A 10,050-nucleotide genomic window follows, 5' to 3' on the forward strand; every position below is an offset into this window, starting at 1 on the left:
TTCACAGGAGAAACAGAGAGGAGCACTGTGGGTGTACACACAATATACTCAGGTGCTTACCTACTTTGCATACAGAGAACATGTGAAGCTGGTTCACAGTCGAGTCAGATCGCAGATCCATCTAGCTCAGTATTGACTATACCACAGTATTGACTATACCACTTGTGGCCCTCCACTTCCTTTGGGGTGGCCCCTCAAGCTCTGAGAGAGAGAGATGAATGAAGATGTCTGTTGTTGTGAATGTGTGAAAGAGTGGGGGCAGGGGGGGAGAGAATGGATGGCTGACTAATGAAGGGGGGAAAGAGGGGAGAAGAGGAAGTTGTGGGGTGTATCTTCTCCTTTTTTTGTTTTGGGCCTGGACACCGCCATTAGTATGTGCTACCCAACCACTTTCTCCCCAGGAACATACAGCCCTTGACCCAAAAAGATAGTCTAATACACACTGACTGGCATGGTTTCAGACAGAGGTGGGGGTTTTTAATGGACAGCCATTGTGGAAGAAAGATACAGTGGTTAAAGCAACAAGCAGCAAGCAATGGCACTTTAATTCTACCGAAGAAATCACAAAGATGCCTAAAGAAGGCCACTCAATGCCTCATTGTTACATAAGGCTCAATGGTCTATTTAAAGGTGTAAATAATATGGTGTTGGAATGTTCTTGAAAATATATATGACGTTCCTGGATCATAACAATGGGCCAGACTTTGGTAATAAGGCAACTTGAGCAATGACAAAATATGGCGCACGCACACACACACCGAATAGTTCTTGTTTTCACAATAATTCCTTTTGGTACTTTGAGTAGCTACCTGTATTTCCTGGCATTCATCTATCTCAAAAGACAATGGAGTGCACCTCCAGTGGTGAAGTCAATCTGCTGGAGAATCACAGTGCCTGATGTGGCTGCAGAGGCTAGTAACTTGTAACTGCTGCCTCTCCCATTGTTTTTGCTGCATTAGCAGCACCAAAGTGACCTCTCTGGGGCGCAAGCCTGGGCAGTGTGTATGGAGGTCCTGGGCTGCCCAGATGACAAAGCTCCTCTTTTGGCCTCATTGATGTGGTCCAAAGGAAAGCAGAGCAATATATTTAGCACCAACTTGGCTGCAGGAGTTGATGGAAGGAGGCATACAAGATGCCATCTAACCTTCTTAGGGACTCCACCTCAAATTTGTGTAGGGTTTACTCCTTTTCTTCTCCCAAAGCAGGTACAGATTTTTCCTCAGGGTTTACTCCCAAAGACTTTCTCACACATAAGCATAGCCATAAGGCAGCGAGGTTTAGGACCAGAGTTTTCCTTCTCCTATATGGGCTACCTTCCCAGGTTGATGAGCCCCATCTACCCCTCACTTTGACAGCATGTACAGAAACTGCCTATTGATTGTTGTTGTTATTTTACGCCCCCTCAGCTTGTTGTCCTATGTGGGGGGACCACCTGCACTGCCATAAATATGGTGCTGTCCACAGTATGGCTGGCAAAACAGCAGCCCAGGAAGCAGAAATCTGGATAGATGCTGGAGGGTCTGTGGGCCTAGTGATGGCACGATGACAGGCCTACACTGCCTATGGAAGAGAGCCAATCCTACGCTTTTACTTTAACATAGTCCTGCTGTCTTCTTCCCAGTTTGGGGAGCAAAAAATTAAAGAAGGTTACAGAGCATACTCTATAATCTCCTGAACTGAGCTGGAATTGTGAAACAGAAAAAGTTGGTCCCTGCTACTGCCTCCACAGTGTCCAGTTATATATTGTTTCGCTTGGGGTGGGGCCATTGGTTGCTTGTGCCCATAGGGACTGGTAGAACAAAAGGCAGAGAGACCAACAGTAGGTGAAGTCAAAGCAAATGACAGACAGAGCTCAACAAATTCTAGTTTCATACCCATCTTCCTCTTTGCTAACTTCTGAAAGGCAACACTGGGCCTTAGAAGGACGTCCCTATTTTCATCAGAGAAATATTGGAGGGGACATCTCTATTTTCATTGGAGAAATGTTGGAGGGTATGATAGAATCAATTTTGGGATTTCTATTCAGCCCATCGCTGTGCTCTGCAGGAGACGGCATCCTGCAAATAACATCTTACATCTGCATGTCACTGTGAAATCACTTTGAAATGCTTTATAGGAAGCAGTTCATAAATGGGATAGAGAAATAAATAAAATGACAAGATAACAGGGCCAGCCTTGGGCCAGACCTGCCAGGAATGCTGCGAGTGTATCTGCCATTTTGTATTTTCTGATCGTGTGTTGTATCCTTCCCCTACCCCCACCCCCACCCCAAGGCTGAGCATACATTGGATGCAGCTGCCATTCCGCTGGTGTAGTGGCTGCATGTCTCTGGTCCCAGCATAGTGTGAATACAGAATTACTCTGCCAAGAAGACCCCTTTAACTTTGTCAATATTGTATGTCTGGTTAGATTAGTTACAGTTTTATGCATTGAGCTACACAATCGTTATTTTGCCATTGAGCCAAAACGTTAAACAAAAGCCTCTGGTAACGGAAGTAGTCAAAATATTTTCCAAAATGTAGTTGATGCTCCTACTATTTTGCTAAGGGATGAAAACACAAATCTCCATTCCTTATTTTGAAAGCCTAAACATGAAGTTTGGTTTACCAGTTGTCTACAACAGTTCTTTCTGATTCAAAGTGAAATGTCTCTCAAATTGTTAGCAGCTAATAAACTCAAATGAAGGAGTCAGTGTAGCTTTTATCTACAGTGGTACCTCAGGTTAAGAACTTACAGTAATTCGTTCTGGAGGTCCATTCTTAACCTGAAGCTATTCTTAACCTGAGGTACCACTTTAGCTAATGAGACCTCCCACTGCCACCGCGCTGCTGCCACGCGATTTCTGTTCTCATCCTGGGGCAAAGTTCTTGACCCGAGGTACTATTTCTCGGTTAGAGGAGTCTGTAACCTGAAGCATCTGTAACCCGAGGTACCACTGTACTTTGATTTGGTATTTCTTACTCTACTCAGCAATTTCATTTACTTTGGAAAATATCATATGGAGAGAGCATCTTAAAGCAGAAAGGTGACAGCGGATAAGGAGTGCTTAACATCTTTCATATCTCCCACTTTCCCTCTCCATACCTTATGCCCAAGGTACTTTCCCCGCATGTGAAATAGCAGACAAGAACTGAGGGACAAGAACCAAATCTGTATCTTCTGTAAGTTCACAACAGAGTTTAGACCGGTGGAATTCCAAGCAATGAATTCCAACTTTCAAAAATGTGCTATTTAAACTTGAAGGTGTCCAAGAACTGCTATGGCCATGCAGCTCAGTGGCATGTGATCTGCATGCAGAAGGTCCTAGGATCATTCCCTGGTATCTCCAGGTCGGACTCATAGAAACCCCTGCCTGAAACCTTGGAAAGTCACTGCCAGTGAGTGTGAACAATATTGAGCTAGATCAGGGGTAGGCAACCTAAGGCACGGGGGCCAGATGCGGCCCAATCACCTTCTCAGTCCGGCCCATGGACGGTCTGGGAATCAGCATGTTTTTACATGAGTACAATGTGTCCTTTTATTTAAAATGCATCTCTGGGTTATTTGTGGGGCCTGCCTGGTGTTTTTACATGAGTAGAATGTGTGCTTTTATTTAAAATGCATCTCTGGGTTATTTGTGGGGCATAGGAATTCATTCATCCCCCCAAAAAAAACCTATAGTCCGGCCCCCCACAAGATCTGAGGGACAGTGGAACAGCCCACTGCTGAAAAAGTTTGCTCACCCCTGAGCTACTTGGACCAATGGTGTCGTTCAGATTAAGTCTGCTACCTATGTTCCTGTGTTCCTTCAAACACACACACCTTTCTGAAATTTGAAATGGCCTCTTACAGTGATGATATACCAGAATCCTCCCTGTCTCTCTGATGTTAAAATCACACAAGTCATTCTTTTAGACTAAAAATTAGCATCCTAAGTCATGATCCTACACATGTCAACTCCACAGTAAGTTCCACTGAGTTCAATGAGGCTTAGTCTTGGAAAAGTGTGCATAGGATTGAACCTATGAGCAAAAGTAGCAATTCCTGGCATTTCCTAATGGATTATTTATATATAACATATGAGGTAGTTGTGGGCAAGAAGCTGAGCTTTACAGTCTCAAAAATATATTAATTTTTATAGGCAAAGAATGTGTAAACACTACTTTTTGAAATCATCTTCATGCTAGGGAAAACAACATCCAGCCAAAAGTCTGCATTGTCTTATGAAAAGTATGAAGGCTCACACTCCTTGAAAAAGCATCTGTTCGGTCAGTTCTAGGACTTTTTGATTTGATACAGTGTACAGTATTACACAGAATAGTGGATTTGTTCATCCTGCAAGCGTACGTAACTCTGTGAAAACCCTTCCAAGCTTTACATTGTGCCAAGCGAGATTCACTTCAACAGATCATAACTTATCCTGGCAACTGGACAACCCAACACAGTGTGACGCATTTAGCCGCTGAAAGAAAATCTCCAGTCTTTTACTGACTTTGACTGGAAACGCTCCTTGTCATATTACACTGAAATGTTTCTAAACAAATCATTTAAAATAACAATGGGAGCTAAGCAAGCTAAGAGAGAGATAAATGTCATCCATGTCAAACTGAGTTCCAGCTGTGGAAATGTTGACTTGAGCTTTTCTGAGTTTCTCATAGTCTATGTGGGTGGGAGAGGGTGTCTCCTCTTTTTTTCAGAAGAGAAATTCCAGTGATAACCATAGAATTCTTACTGCTTTATACCTATGCAGATGAAAGCCCCTGCTACAACCTCTAGTGCCAGATAACCTTCCCGATTTAGTAGCTGCCACCCCCAAATTCTTCACTGTGCTTATGCCAATGATATCCACTCTCTGTGGATTTCCTACAGCTGGCAGGGAAGTTTTATTTGGGAAAGCTGTTTATTAAATGTGAATATAAGTACTGAAGCAGGTACTATTTTTCTGCAAATTTGTGAATTCTGAAGACTGCTTCAGATTTGATACTCTTAAACTTGGAGACCAAAGCAAAAAGTTCACACATACGATGTCAGACATGTATTTCTCAGCACTTTCCCCTCTCAAATACAATGGGAAGTCACTCCTTTTGTGATTGAAAAATACGTACATGTGTGTACTTCAAATCTGACGTACCCAATGTTAAAAATAATACCAGGTTGAAAAAATAGCTCATTTGAGCCCCAGTCTTTCAAATGAGATAATATCATTTGTTTTAGAGGTTAAATGCCACCATACACTATATGAAAATTATTTATATAAATTTAGATGCTTGTTGTCAGCCTAGGTATTCCTTTGATTAACCTGTGAGTGGCAACTGATACAACTGGAATAAAATAGTAGAAACCAAGAGCAAAATTTTATTGGTTATAAATTTATGACAGTATGAATACATGTATTGCCCTTGACATCACTCAATTTGTGAAAAAGCCTACTAAGTTATATTTATTCCATATGTAGCTTGAGCCTATACTGACTGATACCATGATCCTATATATCAACTATGGATCTGACAGCTTGATCCTGTACATCAACTGTGGATTGGGTCTAAATCTGCTATGCCACATTCGAGTAAAGTTTCTCTTGGTTAATGCCAGGTCTTCCTCTCCAACCACTCATGCTCCTAGCCAAATGAGATCTTTCAAGATAACAGCTTGACCCCATGGACCAACACAAGCAATTGCTGCACAGTTGTGATGCTGGCAGAGCCTTTTTGCTGGAGATTAAGGGAAATGAAGTATTTTCTTTTTCTCTTTTAGTAGTGTCTTTACTAACTTCAGAAAGGAGGAGAAGCACAGCAGATCACACCTGGAGTATTTTTCACTGCCTCTTTCACCATCCTCAATGTGAGCCTTCTTTTTCTTGGTAGGGAAGAGTCATTGTAGGGTGAGGAGCAAGGGAAAAGATGGAGCCCAAGCTGGCTGTTGAACTAGCTAGCTCATATAACCAAAGACTCTTTTTTGCCCCAATTCTAACTGAGAATAAGTTGATTGCACCTAAAACAGTGTGAAATCATTCCAGCATCTACAACTATATATTTGAAAATACTTTATGAATACTTTGTGTGAAACTGAGCCCATTTTCTCTGGAACTTCATCTGATTTGTGCTCTTTGTATCCAACCCTTCAGACTAGTCAAGTTATGTGCAGGCTTTCAACCCTAGAACTCAAAAGTAGGACTTAAATGTTGTGAGCCCATAAAAATTAACAGCTGAGACAAGGTTCATTTCGCTTGAACTGAAATGTCTTGTGGGCATCTTTTCACTTCAACAGATGATTTGAGTTCTACTATGGCAGAGCCCTGTGAACTCCTTAAAAACAAGCAAAAGCACTCCTGGCATTAAAAAAAAAGCCTCATCGCTGTTTAATAATTATTTGTGGATTTCAGCAAGTATAAGAGAACAATACCACTGAAGAAAGGACAAGAAATATCACAAGATACAACATACACAGTGCAACTTAAGAAGTGCAACAGGTGTCTACACTAATCTGACCAGGACAAATGGGGCTTTTGCCCCACCAACATCAGTCTAACTGCCAGCTTCCTCCTCCTTGGCTTCATTATGGCCCTTGTGGAAAACAACTGGGAGGAGGATCGAGACATTCTGAAATTAGTTGGCTCTGCCCATCATTGGCACTGACTTCACCTGCTGTCAGTCTCCCTGTCTTCTGCCCTACGGGTTCCAATGGCACAAGGCACCATTGAATCTGATATACATCCTTGTTTGCTCCACAACTCACTTTGGACTGAAGCAAAGAAAATACAGTAATTATGTCCCTGCTTCACTAACATGCAAGTTTTAGTTCCTAGCTTGGTTGCAAACACTGTAATTAATTTTCCTGGACAAACTTTAACACATATACTACTAGTTTTCATGTTACCTTGAAAGTGATGTGATTGTTTTCTGCCCATCGTTTCTAAATGGTCATTGTCTGTAGAGAAAACATGATCAATATGGACTGTGTGCCCAGCATACACTAAAACATATTCCATCACCCAACGAAGTCTGGGAACTGTAGTTTACCCCTTAAAGAGATACAAGTCACAGCACCCCTAACAAACTACAGTTTGCAGGATTTGGGGGGGAGGGGATCATGTGCTTTAAATGTATGCTTTTTGTGCAACCATAATCTCTGTTTCATTTTAGTAGGAATATGTGGCTGCTTTTATGATATTAAAGGGCTATCTTCCCTAACTTGACAAAAGATACTTGTCCCTAAATTGGCAGAGCATAGCCAGTGGCAGAGCAAGAGGGGGGCGGGGGAAGCACACTGCCCCTGGCACCACAATCCCAGTGGGGTGCCATCGCAGCTGCCCCCTCCCCATGCTGGGTCCCACGGCCCCACAGACGGTGCACCTTGCCCCCAGGACACGCACCACACCCTCAGGATGCACGCCAGCCATGCCCCCGCCTTCTCTCCACCCCCAGTGCTGTATAGTATAGCTATGGGCTCATGTAGACCATTTAGTCTAACATCTTGTTCAATGTAGAGAGCTAGACCATCCCTGATAGATGGTCTGGGTGCCCAGCCTTTGCTTGAAAACATCCAGCAAGGAAGAGCTCATCGGGGTACTGGATTCCATTTTTAAACTACTTTAACTGTCAAGAAGATTCTCTTACTGATCAACCAAAATCTTCACACCTGAAACTTAACCCCATTAGCATAGGCGCCGACTCCATGGGGCCTGAGGGGGCCCGAGCCCCCTCAAAAATTCGTTTGGGGGGGCTCCGCCCCCCCAATAATTTAAGAAAATTATTAGTTGTTATATGCTTTGTAAAATCACAAAATTATGTTGGTATTTTTTATTTTCCTTGTTTGACGATAGTTACCTTTTAAAATACATTCAGTAATGAGTTAAAACAAAGCCACTCCCGATCTAGAGAGCGGGTGGGGTTGCGGGCTCTCGACCCATCAACAATCTCGCGGGGCTGGCGTCAGCCCCGCGAGAAGCGGGGAGTCCCCCTAGCTCATTAATATTCACCGCCCACGGCGGCAGCCAATCGGCTGCCGCAAAGGGCGGGCCCTCACAGGTTCACTTAAGGTCGGGGCAGCCCGGGGCTCGCCCCTTTCGTTCCCCCAGCAGCAGCGGTTTGGAGGTCTTGGGCCCCCCCAATATTTTTTATAAGTCGGTATGAGCCCCCGCCCCCCCAATATTTTTTATAAGTCGGCGCCCCTGCCCATTAGGCTTGGTGCTGCCCACTAGGAAGCACAGAACAAGTATTTATCCTTTTCTATGTGAAACGCTATACACACTTTCCTGGAAGCAGGCTGCACTGGACTCAGTAGGGCTTCGTTCTGAATATACATTCATAAACTTGCACTGTTAATATGGCAGAGTACAAAAAAGTTGTCATGGTACCTAATAGTTCCAAGAAGCCAGAAGGCTGGGCAAACCCAGCCAGATGGACAGGGTATAAATAATAAAATTCTTATTCTTATTCTTCTGGGATACCCATGTAATACAGAAAACAATTTTAGTGCTTGGGCTACCTTTAATACTTGGGCTGTTTTTGTTATAGTCTTTCAATGCTAAACCAGAAATGAGAAAACGCTATGGACATTTTACTCCCCCCCCCCTTACAATTTGGCTATTTGTCAGACTTTGACCAACGTTAGGTGTAAATCACACAGGCACTTGTTCCAACTTAAATATTATTTTTGAACTGGGTCTTAGACTATTCCATAATATACCAGCTGTTCCCATGCAGAGCAGCATGAAAACTTCTGTTTAAAAACAATGTGTTTATTTTATTATATCTCTCAAACTTGCAGTTACGAAAGCATAGAGCAATACTGGGAAAAGGATTAACTCTCCTCTCCTTGCCTCCACCATAAGATACATGGCATCTTATTTAGCTAAAGTGGTAACAGCTCCTCCAGCACAATTTTTCAGTATTTTACCCTATCAGCACCAAAGAAGACACCATATCTACCATAGGGTTTTAATGCAGGAGTTTAGCTATGTGCTGTTAAACTTTTCAAAGTTCCTATAAATAACTGAACAATGACTATATATATTTAGAGTGCCTCCTGCTATTGTTTAGAGAGATCTTATGGAAAAATGTTTAATAAGGATGTGCTTTAGGAAATCTTCATGTTCAGTATCAGTCACTGGTGGGTAACCTAATATTTCTCAGGCCCCATTTGTAATACTGGGATAATAATAAAGAATACAGACTACCATACTGACCGATACATGTTCGCTCTGACAAAGTGGTAGGATTCATACCTTGGGGTAAGGTAAAATAAAAAGAGCACATAAATTGCTTGTTGAGTTTATGTAGCTGACAAAAGGTTGGATCCAATGAAAAGGCTCTTTCCATCACGTGATTCTTTCTGCTGGAGAAAAACTGAAGAATGGAATCTTTGGATCCAATGCAGTATTTATTTACTTATTTGCTTAGCGTTTGTATGTTTTACTCTGCTGTTTAGGCAACAAAAATCCCAGAGCAGCTTACATAAAACCAATAAAAACAGTTAAAATAAATAATTCTATGAAAGAATAGCAACAGCCCAGTCAAAATCAGTAGAATAGCATTAAAATAAAGATCTAGGAGGCTAAAAGTTTTTTCACTAGCCATCAGGGAGATTGTTCCAAAGTTGGGGTACCACAACTGAAATGGGTGTATTTCCAATCGTCCCATTTCACCTTCAATAGCAGAGGAGCTCAGAGAAGAAGGCCATTCTTAGAGCAAGGCAAGTTCATGCATCAGAAAGCTGTCCTTAAGGTCCCCAGATCACAATCCACAGTCAGAGGCAGTAATGCTTCTGAATGCTGGCTCCTGGAAACTTCAGGAGGGGAGAGTGCCGGTGAGTTCAGGTCGTTTGTGGGTTTCCCATGGGCATGTGGTTGGCTACTATTTAGAAATGGATGCTGGACTAGAGGGGCCAGTGGCCTGATCCAGTAGACTCTTTTTATGTTCCTATGTTCTTGAGAGTATTTGTGCCAGGCAGCAGAGGAACCAACCCACCACGGCAGATTGCCAGATGAGACAAGAAAAGTTCTTACCATCTGCTTTTTCTTCAATGTTTACACAGAGAGGCTTGGGAATGCAGCCTCTTGGAATAATGGCG

This window comes from Podarcis erhardii (assembly GCF_964252035.2).
Source record: "Podarcis erhardii genome assembly, chromosome: 8".
In the NCBI taxonomy this organism is placed as follows: domain Eukaryota; kingdom Metazoa; phylum Chordata; class Lepidosauria; order Squamata; family Lacertidae; genus Podarcis; species Podarcis erhardii.